Source organism: Halichoerus grypus, chromosome 11 (genome assembly GCF_964656455.1).
Source record: "Halichoerus grypus chromosome 11, mHalGry1.hap1.1, whole genome shotgun sequence".
NCBI classification, from domain to species: domain Eukaryota; kingdom Metazoa; phylum Chordata; class Mammalia; order Carnivora; family Phocidae; genus Halichoerus; species Halichoerus grypus.
Window position 1 is genome coordinate 55751079 of NC_135722.1, and position 14818 is coordinate 55765896.

A 14818-nucleotide genomic window follows, 5' to 3' on the forward strand; every position below is an offset into this window, starting at 1 on the left:
ACTGACAGCTTCTTCACCATAAAAGAAACCACACAGAGAATGGCAAGAGAGAGACACAGTAAGGAAGGGAACCCCCACACCAACTCTGTGAACTGCCATGGCAGGGGGTAGATAGTACCGAGCGGTTGTGAACAGATTCGTCTGCCCTGACACACAGAAAAAAAAAAAAAAAAAAAAAAAAGCCTTGGTTTAAAAGGGCAACTAGAATATAAAGGAACCAGTCATAGAACCCTGCCAAACAGTGGGGGAGCTGGCAAGTGCCTTGATAGTGTAGATGGAAGCAGGGTCTGGGCATTCTAGCTGGCCTACTGTCTCAGCGGGCCCTGGAGCCCTAACCCACACCAGCCTAAGCCATCCCTCTAAAAGTCATCCCTCTAAGGCAGCCCCAGTGTAGCACATACTGGTACAACCCTGGTCAGGGCTCACTACAGTTACAGTTCCAGCCATCTTGCCATGGTGGCATAGGTGTAAAGCACCCTGGAACACCCTGGGTCCAAACCACTTTGGCTCGAGACAACTTGCTAAGGTACTCCTGGCACAGACACACACCTGAACTCTAGCTGCCCTGCCAGGGTGCCCCCTGAATTGAGTACCCTGGAACACCCTGGCTTGCACCCACTTCAGCTTCAGTAGTACTGCCAGGGCACTCACTGCATGGAGAATCCCGAGACCACCACTGCCCACACCCACTTCAGCTCTGGCCGTCCAGAGTGCCCCAGAATCCCCAACCCATAATCCACTAAGGTCACCAGGCACAACAGTATACATAAAGGATGGCCATAAACAAGACCATTCCTCTAAGTTTAGGAGAAGTAGCTGTTCTGCCTAATTTATAGAAAAACAGAAAATCGAGCAAAATGAGAAGACAGAGGAATATGCTGCAAATGAAAGAACAAGACAACTCAGAAAAAGAACTAAATGAAATGTAGATAACCAATCTACCTGATAAAGAGTTCAGAGTGATGGTTATAAAGATGTTCAACAGACTGGAGAGAATAGTAGATGAACTTAGAACTTCAACAAAGAGAAAACATAAAAAAGGGCCACAGTTTAAGAACACAATAACCTAAATGAAAAATACACTAGAAGGAATCAACAGACTTGAGGATGCAGAAGAACAGAGCAGAGATCTGGAAGACAGGGTAATGGAGAGCACCTGAGCTGAATAGCAAAAAGAAAAAAGAATTTTAAGATTTTATTATTTTTTAAAGTAATCTCTGTACCCAATGTGTGGCTTGAACTCAACCCTGAGACCAAGAGTCACACACTCTACCAACTAAGCCAGCCAGGCACCCTGGGAAAAAAGAATTTTAAAAAATGAGAATTGGATAAGAGGTCTCTTGAGCAACATCAAATGAACAAACATTTGCATTATAGGGGTTCCAGAAGGAGAAGAGAGCGAGAAAGGCAGTTGAAGAAACAACTCTTTCTTTTCCAGAAGGAGAAGACAGAGAGAAAGGCAATTGAAGAAACAACAAATGAGGATTATTGGATAAGAGGTCTCTTGAGCAACATCAAACGAACAAACATTTGCATTATAGGGGTTCCAGAAGGAGAAGAGAGAGAGAAAGGCAGTTGAAGAAACAATTGAAAACTTTCATAACCCCAGGAAGGAAAGAGACATCCAGGTTTAGGAAGCACATAAAGTTAAAAACAAGATGAACTCAATGAGGTCCAAAACATGACATATAGTAATTAAAATGTCAAAGTTTAATCTTTTTTTTTTTTTTTTTTTTTAAGCAGAGAGAGAAGCAACTAATAATGTACAAGGGAAACTCCATAAGGAGTTTCAAAAATCAACTGATTTTTCAGCAGAAACTTTGCAGGCCAGAAGAAAGTGGCATGATATATTTAAAGTGCTGAAAGGAAAAAACATACAACCAACAATATTCTACCCGGCAAGATTATCATTCAGAATTGAAGGAGAGGTAAAGCGTTTCCAAAACAAAAGGTGAAGGAGTTATCACCACTACACTGGCCTTACAAGAAAAGTTAAAGGGACTTCTTTAGGTAGAAAAGCCCATAATTGTAAGAAACATGAAAGGAAAAAAATTCATGAGTGAAAGCAAACATACAGTAAAGGCAGTAGAGCCTTGTACTAATCACTTGTAGTAAAATCAATTATATCTAAAATATTAGTTAACGGGACTCCAAAAAAAAAAAAATGACAACATAATCATAAAACATGGAGGGTGGGGCTTTTTAAAAAGCAAGTTCCTTTTGAAAGTTTTCAAATTTAAGTGACTATCAACATAATAGACTGCTATGTACTTAGAATGTTACATATGAACTTCATGGTAAGCACAAAGCAAAACCCTATAATAGATACACTAAAGCCATCAATCACAAGAAAGAGTACAGGAGAAGAAGAAAGGAACAGAGAAGAACTACAAAAACAACCATAAAGCAATTAACAAAATAGCAATAATTACATACCTATCAAAGATTAAACGTACATGGTCTAAATGCTTTAATCAAATGACACAGGGTGATGGAATGGATAAAAAAACAAGACCCATCTATATGCTGCCTACAAGAGACTCACTTCAGACCTAAAGACACATACAGACAAAGTGAAGCACTGGGAAAACATATTCCATGCAAATACAAGGGGGAAAAAAGCCAGAGTAGCAATCCTTATGTTAGACAGAACAGACTTTAAAACAAGACTGTAGGGGCGCCTGGGTGGCTCAGATGGTTAAGTGTCTGCCTTTGGCTCAGGTCATGATCCCGGGGTCCTGGGATCGAGCCCCGCATCGGGCTCCCTGCTCAAGTGGGGAGCCTGCTTCTCCCTCTTCCTCTGCCATTTTCTCCACTTGTGCTCTCTAGCTCTATCTCTCTGTCAAATAAATAAATAAAATCTTTAGAAAAAATAAAATAAAATAAAACAAGACTGTAATGAGACACAAAGAAGGGCATTGCATAATGATAAAGGGATCAATCCAGGAAGAGGATATACAACAATTGTAAATATCAATGCATCCAACACTGGAGCACCTATATACATAGAGCAAATATTAACATTTATAAAGGAAGAAATTAACAGTAGGGAAATAATAATAGTAGGGAACTTTAACACATCAATGGCTAGATCTTCCAGACAGAAAACCAACAAGGTAACTGTGACTTTGAACAACATATTAGATCAGATGGACTTAAGAGAGATATACAGAACATTCCATCCAAAAACAGAATACACATTCTTTTCAAGTGCACACGGAACATTCTCCAGGACAGATTGTGTGTTAAGCCACAAAATTAGTCTTAATAAATTTAAGAAGACTGAAATCATGTCATGCATCTTTTCTGACCATAACAGCATGGAATTAGAAATCAATTATAAGGAAAAAAAAAAAAAAAACGGAAAAACACAAACACATGGAGGCTAAACAACATGCTACTAAACAACGAATGGGTTAGTGGAGAAATCAAAGAGGAAATTAAAAAAAAATACATGGAGACAAATGAAAACATAAACACAACAGTCCAAAATCTTTGGGATGAAGCAAAGGCAGTCCTAAGAGGGAAGTATATAGCAACACAGGCCTTCCTCAAGAAGCAAGAAAAGTCTCAAATATACAACCTAACCTTATACTAAAAGAGCTGGATGGGGCACCTGGGTGTCTTAGTCGTTAAGTGTCTGCCTTCAGGTCAGGTCATGGTCCCAGGGTCCTGGGATTGAGCCCTGCATCGGGCTCCCTGCTCAACAGGAAGCCTGCTTCTCCCTCTCTCACTCCCCCTGCTTGTGTTCTCTTGCTTTGTCTCTCTCTGTCAAATAAATAAATAAAATCTTTAAAAAAAAAATAAAAGAGCTGGAAAAAAAACAACAAATAAAACCCAAATCCAGCAGGAAAAGGGAAATAATAAAATTAGGGCAAAAATCAATGACATAGAAATAAAAAAAAAACCAAAAAACAAAAAACAGTAGAACAGATCAACAAAACCAGTAGCTGGTTCTTTGAAAGAATAAACAAAACTGATAACCCCCCCTAGCCAGACTTATCAAAAAGAGAAAGAGAAAGGACCCAAATAAAATCACAAATGAAAGAGGAGAGATCACAACCAACACTACAGAAATACAATTATAAGAGAATATTATGAGCAATTATATACCAACAAATTAAGCAATCTGGAAGAAATGGGTAAATTCCTAGAAACATATAAACTACCAAAACTGAAACAGGAAGAAATAGAAAATCTAAACAGACCCATAACCAGCAAAGAAATAGAATCAGAATAAAAAATCTCCCAACAAACAAGAGTCCAGGGCTGAATGGCTTCCTAGGGGAATTCTACCAAACATTTAAAGAATTAACATCTATTCTTCTGAAACTGTTCCAACAAAATAGAAATGGAAGGAAAACTTCCAAACTCATTCCATGAGGCCAGAATTACCTGATCCCCAAACCAGGCAAAGATCCCAGTAAAAAGGAGAATTGCAGACCAATATCCTTGATGAACATGGATACAAAAATTCTCACCAAGATACTAGCAAATCAGATCCAACAGTATATTAAAAGGATCATTCACCATGACCAAGTGGGATTTATTCCCAGGCTGCAGGGTTGGCTCAGCATCCACAAATCAATGTGATACACCACATTATTAAAAAAAAGGATAAGAACCATATTATCCTTTCAATAGATGCAGAAAAAGCATTTGACAAAATACAGCATCCATTCTTGATAAAAACCCTCAAAAAGTAGGGATAGAAGGAACATACCTCAATATCATTAAGGCCATATACAAAAGACCCACAGCTAATATCATCCTCAATGGGGAAAAACTGAGAGCTTTTCCCCTAAGGTCAGGAACAAGACAGAGATGTCCACTCTCACCACTGTTATTCAGCATAGTACTGGAAGTTCTAGCCTCAGCAATCAGAAAACAAAAAGAAATAAAAGGCATCCAAATCAGCAAGGAAGAAGTCAAACTTTCACTATTTGCAGATGACATGATACTCTGTGTAGAAAACCTGAACGACTCCATCAAAAAATTGCTACAACTGATACAAGAATTCAGCAGTCACAGAATATAAAATCAATGCACAGAAATCTGTTGCATTTCTATATACCAATAATGAAGCAGCAGAAAGAAAAATCAAGGAATCGATCCCATTTACAATTGCACCAAAACCCATAAGATACCTAGGAAAAACCTACCCAAAGAGGTAAAACATCTGTACTCTGAAAACTATAGAACACTTATGAAGGAAATTGAGGAAGACATAAAGAAATGGAAAAACATTCCATGCTTATGGATTAGCAGAATATTGTTAAAATATCTATATTACCCAAAGCAATCTACACATTCAATGCAATCCCTATCAAAATAACACCAGCATTTTTCACAGAGCTGGAACAAACAATTCTAAAATTTGTGTGGAACCAGAAAAGACCCCAATAGCCAAAGCAATCCTGAAAAAGAAAACCAAAGCTGGAGGCATCATAATTCTGGACTTCAAGCTCTATTACAAAGCTGTAATCATCAAGACAGTATAGTACTGGCACAAAAATAGATATATAGGTCAATGGGAACAGAATAGAGAACCCAGAAATGGACCCTCAACTATATGGCTAACTCATCTTCCACAAAGGAAGAAAGAATATCCAATGGAAAAAAGACAGTCTCTTCAACAAATGGTGTTGGGAAAACTGGACAGCAATATGCAGAAGAATAAAACTGGACCACTTTCTTATACCATAAACAAAAATAAACTCAAAACGGATGAAAGACCTAAATGTGAGACAGGAATCCATCAAAATCCTAGAGAGGAACACAGGCAGCAACCTCTTTGACCTCGGCCATAGCAACTTCTTACTAGATATATCTCCAGAGGCAAGGGAAACAAAAGCAAAAATGAACTATTGGGACTTCATCAAGATAAAAGGCTTCTGCATAGCAAAGGAAACAATCAAAAAAATTAAAAGGCAACTGCACAATGGAAGAAGATATTTGCAAATGACATATCTGATAAAGGGTTAGTATCCAAAATCTATAAAGAATTTATCAAACTCTACACCCCTCCAAAAAAGAAAAATCCAGTTAAGAAACGGGCAGAAGATTGGAACAGACATTTCTCCAAAGAAGACATCCAGATGGCTAATAGACACATGAAAAGATGCTCAACATCACTCATCATCAGAGAAATACAAATCAAAACCACAATGAGATAACACTTCACCCCGGTTAGAATGGTTAAAATTAACAACTCAGGAAACAACAGATGTTGGCGAGGATGTGGTGGGAATGCGAACTGGTACAGCCACTCTGAAGAAGAGTATGGAGATTCCACAAAAAGTTAAAAATAGAACTACCCTATGACCCAGCAACTGCACTACTAGGTATTTATCCAAAGAATACAAAAATAGTGGGGCGCCTGGGTGGCTCAGTCGTTAAGTGTCTTCCTTCGGCTCAGGTCATGATCCCAGGGTCCAGGGATTGAGCCCCACATCGGGCTCCCTGCTCCGCGGGAAGCCTGCTTCTCCCTCTCCCACCTCCCCTGCTTGTGTTCCTTCTCTTGCTGTGTCTCTCTCTGTCAAATAAATAAATAAAATCTTAAAAAAAAAAAAGAATACAAAAATAGTGATTTGAAGGGGCATATGCACCTGAATGTGTATAGCAGCAATGTCCACAATAGCCTAACTATGAAGACAGCCCAGATGTCCATTGACTGATAAATGGATAAAGAATATGTGCTATATATGCAATGGGATATTACTCAGCCATCAAAAAGAATGAAATCGTGCCATTTGCAATGACGTGAATGGAGCTAGAGTGTATTATCTAAGCAAAATAAGTCAGAGAAAGACAAATGCCATATGATTTCATTTATATGTGAAATTTAAAAACAAAACATGACCATAGGGGAAGGGAAGGAAAAATAAGATAAAAATAGAGGAGGCAAACCATACGAGACTCTTAACTACAGAGAACAAAATGAGGGTTGATGAAGGGAGGTGGGTGGAGGATGGGCTAAATGGGTGATGGGCATTAAGGAGGGCACTTGCTATCATGAGCACTGGGTGTTATATGTAAGTGATCAATCATTATATTCTACACCTGAAATTGATACTACACTATATGTTAACTAACTTGAGTTTAAATAAAATCTAAAAGAAAGGAAAAAATTCCATAAAAAAAACCCTACGGATAAACTTAACCAAGGAGGTGAAAGACCTGTATTCTGAAAAATGAGATATCACTTTTTACCTGTCAGAATGGCTAGAATCATAAAGAGAATAACAAGTCTTGGCAAGGATGTGGAGAAAAAGGAACCCTCATGCACTGTTGGTAGATTCGTAAATTGGTTCAGCCACTGGAAAACAGTACAGAGGTTCCTCAAAAAATTAAAAATAGAAATATTATACAATCCAGTAATTCCACACTGGGTATTTATCCAAAGAAAACACTAATTTGTAAAGATATATGCACCCCTATGTTTACTGCAGCATTATTTACAATAGCCATGATATAGAACCAACATAAGTGTCCACTGATAGATGAATGGATAAAGAATACACACACACACACACACACACACACACACAATGGAACGTTACTTAGCCATACAAAACAATGAGCTCTTGACATCTGCAACAATATGGATAGACTTAGAGGGTATTATATGCTAAGTGAAATAGGTCAGACAGAGAAAGACAAATACCATATGATTTCACTTATATGTGGGCTCTAAAAAACAAATGAAGAAAATAAGCAGAAAAAGACCCATAAGTATACAGAACAAACTGATGATTGCCAAAGGGGTGAGGTAACCTAGGAAGGGATGGGCAAAATGGGTGAAGGGGAGTGGGAGGTACAGTTTCCAGTTATGGAGTGGATAAGTCACAGGGATAAAAGGTACAGCATAGGGAATAGTCAATTTTCTTGTAATAGCCTTGTATGGTGAGAGATGGTAGCTACACTTGTGGTGAGCATGGCATAACGTATAGAGAAGTTGAATCACTATGCTGTACACCTAAAACTAATGTAACATTGTGTGTCAACTCTACTTAAAAATATGGATATCTGTTGAAAGCAAACAAAATAAAACAAAAAATACTATTAACCAACTTGACCTAATTGACATTTTTTTTTCTAATTGACATTTATAGAACATGCCACTCAGTAATAACAAAGCACACATTCTTTTCAAGTGCACATGGACATTTACCAAGATAGACCATATTCTGGGCCATGAAAATAGTCCCAATAAATTTTAAAGGATTTAAGTCATATAAAGTATATTCTCTGGCCATATAGAATTAAGTTAGAAATCAACAACATAAAAATAACTGGAAAATCCCCAAACATTTGGAAACTAACAAACTTCTAAATAACCCAAGGGACGAAGAAGAATTAACACTACCTGATCTCAAGACTTACTATGAAGCTATAGTAATCAAGGCAATAGATACTGGCATAAAGAGAGTCAAGCAGATGCATGGAATAGAATCAAGAGTTCAGAAATAGACCCACACGTACATAGAAAACTGATTTCTTATAAAGGTGTGAGGCCAATTCAATGGAGAAATAATAGTCTTGTAAACAAATGGTGCTGGAATAACTAGCTACCAAAACCCCCAAAACTTCAATCCATACCTTGCACTATATACAAAAATTAATTCAAAATGGATCATGGACCTACATATAAAACCTCAAATTATAAAACCTCTAGGAAAAAAAGAACTTAGAAGAAAATCTCTGGTGTAGGGGCCTCTTTCTTTCTTTTCTTTTTTTTTTTTTTTAAGATTTTATTAATTTGAGAGAGAGAGAGAGCCCAAGCAGGGGCAGAGGAAGAGAGAAGAGAGAGAAGCAGACTCCCTGCTGAGCAGGGAGCCCGACATGGGGCTCGATCCCAGGACCCTGAGATCATGACCTGAGGTGAAGGCTGATGCTTAACTGACTGAGCCAACCAACCCAGGTGTCCCTAGAAGCCCCTTTCTAATAAAGAAATGAAAATATGTTAAAAAAAGGAGGAAGAGGAGGTGGGAGGAGGAATCTGTTATCTTAGGTAGGCACAGATCTTAGAAATGACATCAAAAGCATGATTTATAAAAGAAAAAATTTTGTAAGGTACATTTATTTACTCTAAATTAAAAACCTCTGCCTTTCAAAAGATACCATTAGCGTAATGAAAAGACAAGGGATAGACTAGGAGAAATTACTTTTAACACATTATCTGATAAAGGACTTGTATCTAAATATATAAGTAGGTCACTAAACTCAATAATAATAAAAAAAAACTCACTATAAAAAGGGCAAAAGATTTCAACAGACACTTCCCAAAAGAGAGATGCAGATGGCAAGTAAGCACAGGAAAAGATGCACAACATTATTAAACATTAGGCAATACAACTTATCTCATCATAATGAGATTCCATTCCACCCGTACTAGAATGGTTAAGATGAAAAAGACTGACCAAACCAAATGTTGGTAAAGATGTTGGAAGTGGAACTCTCATTCACTGCTGGTTGGAATATAAAATGGTACAACTACTTTGCAAATCAATTTTGCAGTTTCTTAAAAAGTTAAACATACACAACATTCCTCCAGCTATTGTACTTCTAGGCATTTACCCAAGATAAATGTGCTATGTCCATACAAAGATATGTACAATGCACACAAATATTGATACTAGTACTATTTGTAATAGCCCAAAACTGGAAACCCAAATATCTATCAACATATGACTAGATAAACAAATTGTGGTGTATCCATACGATGGAATACCACTTAGCAATGAAAAGGAATAAACTACTGATACACACAACAACATGGGAGAATCTCATAATAATTATGCTCAGTGAAAGAAGCTAGTATATACTGTTGATTCAATTTATATACAATTCTGGAAAATGCAAACTAATCTATAGTGACAGAAAGCAGGTCAGTGGTTCCTGGGGATGTGGTGTTCACAGAAGGCCAAGAGGCAGTGAGAAAACTTTTACTGGTGATGGATCTGTTCATTTTCTTGGTTGTGGTAATGCTTTCATAAGTGTATACCTAACTAAAAATTTATTAAACATTTTAAATACCTGTAGTTTATTATATGTTAATTATTCCACAATAAAGCTGTTTTTAAAAACTTTCTAGTAATTCATTCAAAATATTTACTGAATTTTGTCTATACTCCAGGCACTGTTTTAGGTGTTAAAGATGCATCAGTGAATGAACAACTACAAAAATCCCTTCAATCATGGAGCTTACATTCTCACTGGAGGAAGAGACTTATAAGTAACTTAATAGCATGTTAGGAGGTGATAAATGCTATTGAAAAATGATTGATCAGAGTAAGGGTAAGAGTGAGTTGGCAATTTTAAATAAGATTTTCAGGGTAGACTTATCTGAGTGTTATTTGAGCCAAAACTTGCAGTAGTTAAGGGAGTGAACCCTTTTGGATACCAGAGGCAAGTAATTCCAGACAATGGGTGGCAAGTGCAAAGGCCCTGAGGTAAGAGTATCTTAGATGTTGGGTACCTGGGTGGCTCAGTCGTTAAGCGTCTGCCTTCAGCTCAGGTCATGATCCCAGGGTCCTGGGATTGAGTCCCACATCGGGCTCCCTGCTCGGCAGGAAGCCTGCTTCTCCCTCTCCCACTCCCCCTGCTTGTGTTCCTGCTCTTGCTATCTCTCTCTCTGTCAAATGAATAAATAAAATCTTTAAAAAAAAAAAAAAGAGTATCTTAGATTTTTGAAAAGAAATGAGGTCAATGTGACTTGAGCAGAGTGATGTAGGACATCCTAGGCCATTCTTAGGACTTGGGCTTTTATTCCAAGTGAAATGGGGAGGCAATGGAAGTTATGAGCAAGGAATGAAAAGTGACATGATCTTAGGTTTTAACTAGATCACTCTAGCTGCTGTGCTGAAAACAAACTAGGGGGTTAGAGAAGGGGAAGGTTGGACAAAGGTAGAAGTATAGAGACCAATTAAGACTACTCCAATGACCCGAGTGAGAGATGATGATAGGCTAAGTTCAGGCTGGTAGCAGTGGAGATGGTGAGAAATAGCTGAATATGAATATACTTTAAAAGTACAGCCAACAGGGATACCTGTGTGGCTCAGTCGGTTAAGTGTCTGCCTTCGGCTCAGGTCATGATCCCAGAGTTCTGGGACTGAGTCCCGCGTTGGGCTTCTTGCTGAGCAGGAGCCTGCTTCTCCCTCTTCCTGCTTCTCCCTCTACCTGCCACTCCACCTGCTTGTGCTCTCTATCTGACAAATAAATAAAATCTTTAAAAAAAAAGTACAGCCAACAGAATCTGCCAATGGACTGGATGTGAGGTGTGCAAGAAAAAGGACTCAGGGATGACTTCAAGAATTGGGCCTAAGGAACAAATATAATTATCATTGGCTGGAAAGATGCAGATAAAGCAGGTTTTGAGGATGGAAGATCAGGAGTTCACCTGTTTGGGACATGATATATTTGAGATTTCTGTTAGACACCCAGTGGATATTAAAGAGGATATGAATCTAGAGATTGTAAAGGTATACTGAAACCAAGGAAAATATGATCCAGAATGATCAACAATGAGTCATTTAAAATTAAGTCACTAGACTCCTTTTTTAAGCCAGGTAGAAAGATCAATTTATTTATTAGGTGAAACCAGGTTGGTCTCAGATTTCTCCATGGCATTATTCAGTGGTTGAAAATAGTGGAGCAATTCCTGTAAAATCCAAGAATGTTATCCAAGAATGTGTTACCAGGTCCAATTTGATATCAGTTTAAAGGCAGTAGGTAAAATTCTTGAGTATTTAAGAACTAGGGTGTACTGTTCCCATGAGCTCTTCTTGAAGAGACTATTAAAGGCAGAACTTCAGCTGAGAAGAGATAAATGGAAAAATTATGGCAAAAAGATTATCTTGAGCACTGAATTTACTTAACTGAAACACTAAGGCTAAAACAAATATAGGTATAATGTAAATATTACAAATCTTGCCAATGTAGAAATGACAGAAAGGGAAGAGAGAAGATTTAAGTTGACTGATTCTTATCATTTCAGCTTATTTTCTGGGAGTGGTGATTCAAAGGATATCAACTAGTGCTAATAAATGAAGTGACAGAGGTATATTAGCCAAATAAGAATTTCTATGGGGTAATGTTGGCTAGTTTTGCATATCCCCACAGATTCTATTAATGATCATAGAAAGCAACAAAGAGAGAAAAAACACCCAGAAATACCCCTAGAAACAAAGCAATAAGCAAGTTAAGCAAAGAGGTGGAAATAAATCCCAGGAAGTAGCAGGGTTGGTGCTAGAGATCCTCGTGGTGAGTAGAGACCAGAGAGAGCTGTGAAGACAAGTGAAAAATGCAGGGATGGTTTTGAGGGGCTGGCATCTGGAAAATGCCAATAAAGATTCACTAAGAAGGAAAGGTCCCATGTTGAACAGGAACCTCTCAGCGTAGGTCTGAATCTTGGCAGTAAGATCACTGGCATTGAAAGGAAAGGAGTTTCCAAGTTTAGGGGAGTGGAAGGACATCTTGGAAGACAATGCTTCTTGTGAAAGAGGGAGTCACACTGGAAGGTGGTGACATCCAGTGGAGGCAGCAGCCAGTTTCTGAAGAGAATGAGGCACCTGACATTAGGGATGCTATCGCAACAAGATAGGATAGAAAGATCAGGGGATATTCTTTCTTGCTTTGTTGAAAATTAGTTGACCGTGTGGTTGTAGGTCCATTTTGGGTTTTCTATTCTGTTCCATTGGCCTCTGTGTCTATTTTTATGCCAGTACCATACTGTCTTGATCACTACAGCTTTGTAATATAACTTGAAGTCCAGAATTGTGATGCCTCCAGCTTCGGTTTTCTTTTTCAGGATTGCTTTGGCTATTTGGTGTCTTTTGTGGTTCCATACAAATTTTAGGATTGTTTGTTCTAGCTCTGTGAAAAATGCTGTTGATATTTTGATAGGGATTGCACTGAATGTGTAGATTGCTTTGGGTAGTATAGATATTTTAACAATGTTCTTTCAATTCATAAGCATTGAATGTTTTTCCATTTCTTTGTGTCCTCTTCAATTTCTTTCATAAGTGTTCTATAGTTTTCAGAGTACAGATGCTTTACCTCTTTGGTTAGGTTTTTCCTAGGTATCTTATGAGTTTTGGTGCAATTGTAAATGGGATTGATTCCTTGATTTTTCTTTCTGCTGCTTCATTATTGGTGTGTAGAAATGTAACAGATTTCTGCACATTGATTTTGTATCCTGTGACTTTACTGAATTTGTCTATCAGTTCTAGCAATTTTTTTGATGGAGTCGTTCAGGTTTTCTACACAGAGTATCATGTCATCTACAAATAGTGAAAGTTTGACTTCTTCCTTGCCGATTTGGATGCCTTCTTTTGTTGTCTGATTGCTGGGGCTAAGACTTCCTGTACTATATTAAATAACAATGGTGAGAGTGGGCATACCTGTCTTGTTCCTGACCATAGAGGAACAGCAATCAGACAGTCTCTTCAACAAATGGTGTTGGGAAAACTGGACAGCAATATGCAGAAGAATAAAACTGGACCACTTTCTTATACCATAAACAAAAATAAACTCAAAACGGATGAAAGACCTAAATGTGAGACAGGAATCCATCAAAATCCTAGAGAGGAACACAGGCAGCAACCTCTTTGACTTCAGCCATAGCAACTTCTTACTAGATACGTCTCCAGAGGCAAGGGAAACAAAAGCAAAAATGAACTATTGGGACTTCATCAAGATAAGAGGCTTCTGCATAGCAAACGAAACAATCAAAAAAATTAAAAGGCAACGGACAGAATGGAGGAAGATATTTGCAAATGACATATCTGATAAAGGGTTAGTATCCAAAATCTATAAAGAATTTATCAAACTCAACACCCCCCCAAAAAGAAAAAATCCAGTTAAGAAATGGGCAGAAAACATGAACAGACATTTCTCCAAAGAAGACATCCAGATGGCTAATAGACACATGAAAAGATGCTCAACATCACTCAGCATCAGAGAAATACAAATCAAAACCACAATGAGATTTCACCTCACCCCAGTTAGAATGGCTAAAATTAACAACTCAGGAAACAACAGATGTTGGTGAGGATGTGGAGAAAGGGGAATCCTCTTAGGCTGTTGGTGGGAATGCAAACTGGTGCAGCCACTCTGGAGAAGAGTTTGGAGGTTCTGCAAAAAGTTCCCTATGACCCAACAATTGCACTACTAGGTATCTATCCAAAGGATAGAAAAATAGTGATTTGAAAGGACACATGCACTCCAATGTGTAGAGCAGCATTATCAACAATAGTCAAACTATGGAGAGGGCCCAAATGTTGATCGACTGATGACTGGAAAAAGATGTGCCATACACACACACACACACACACACGTGCGCACAATGGAATATTACTCAGCCATCAAAAAGAATGAAATCGTGCCATCCCCTACAATGACACAAATGGAGCTAGAGTGTATTATGCTAAGTGAAATAAGTCAGTCAGAGAAAGACAAATGCCATATGATTTCACTTATATATGGAATTTAAGAAACAAAACAGATGAACATAGGGAAAGGAAAAAAGAGAGAGGGAAGCAAACCATAAGAAACTTAACTATAGAGAACAAACTGAGGTTGATGGAGGGAAGGGGGTGGGGGATGGGTTAAATGGGTGATGGGTATTAAGGAGGGCACTTGTTGTCAGGAGCACTGGATGTTATATGTAAATGATGAATCACTAAATTCTATTCCTGAAACCAATATTACACTATATATTAACTAACTAGAATTTAAATAAAAATTTGAAACAAAAAGTAAAGAAAGAAAGATTGGGGAAGTCTGTTCCCCAAAAGGTAACCATACATTAAAAAAA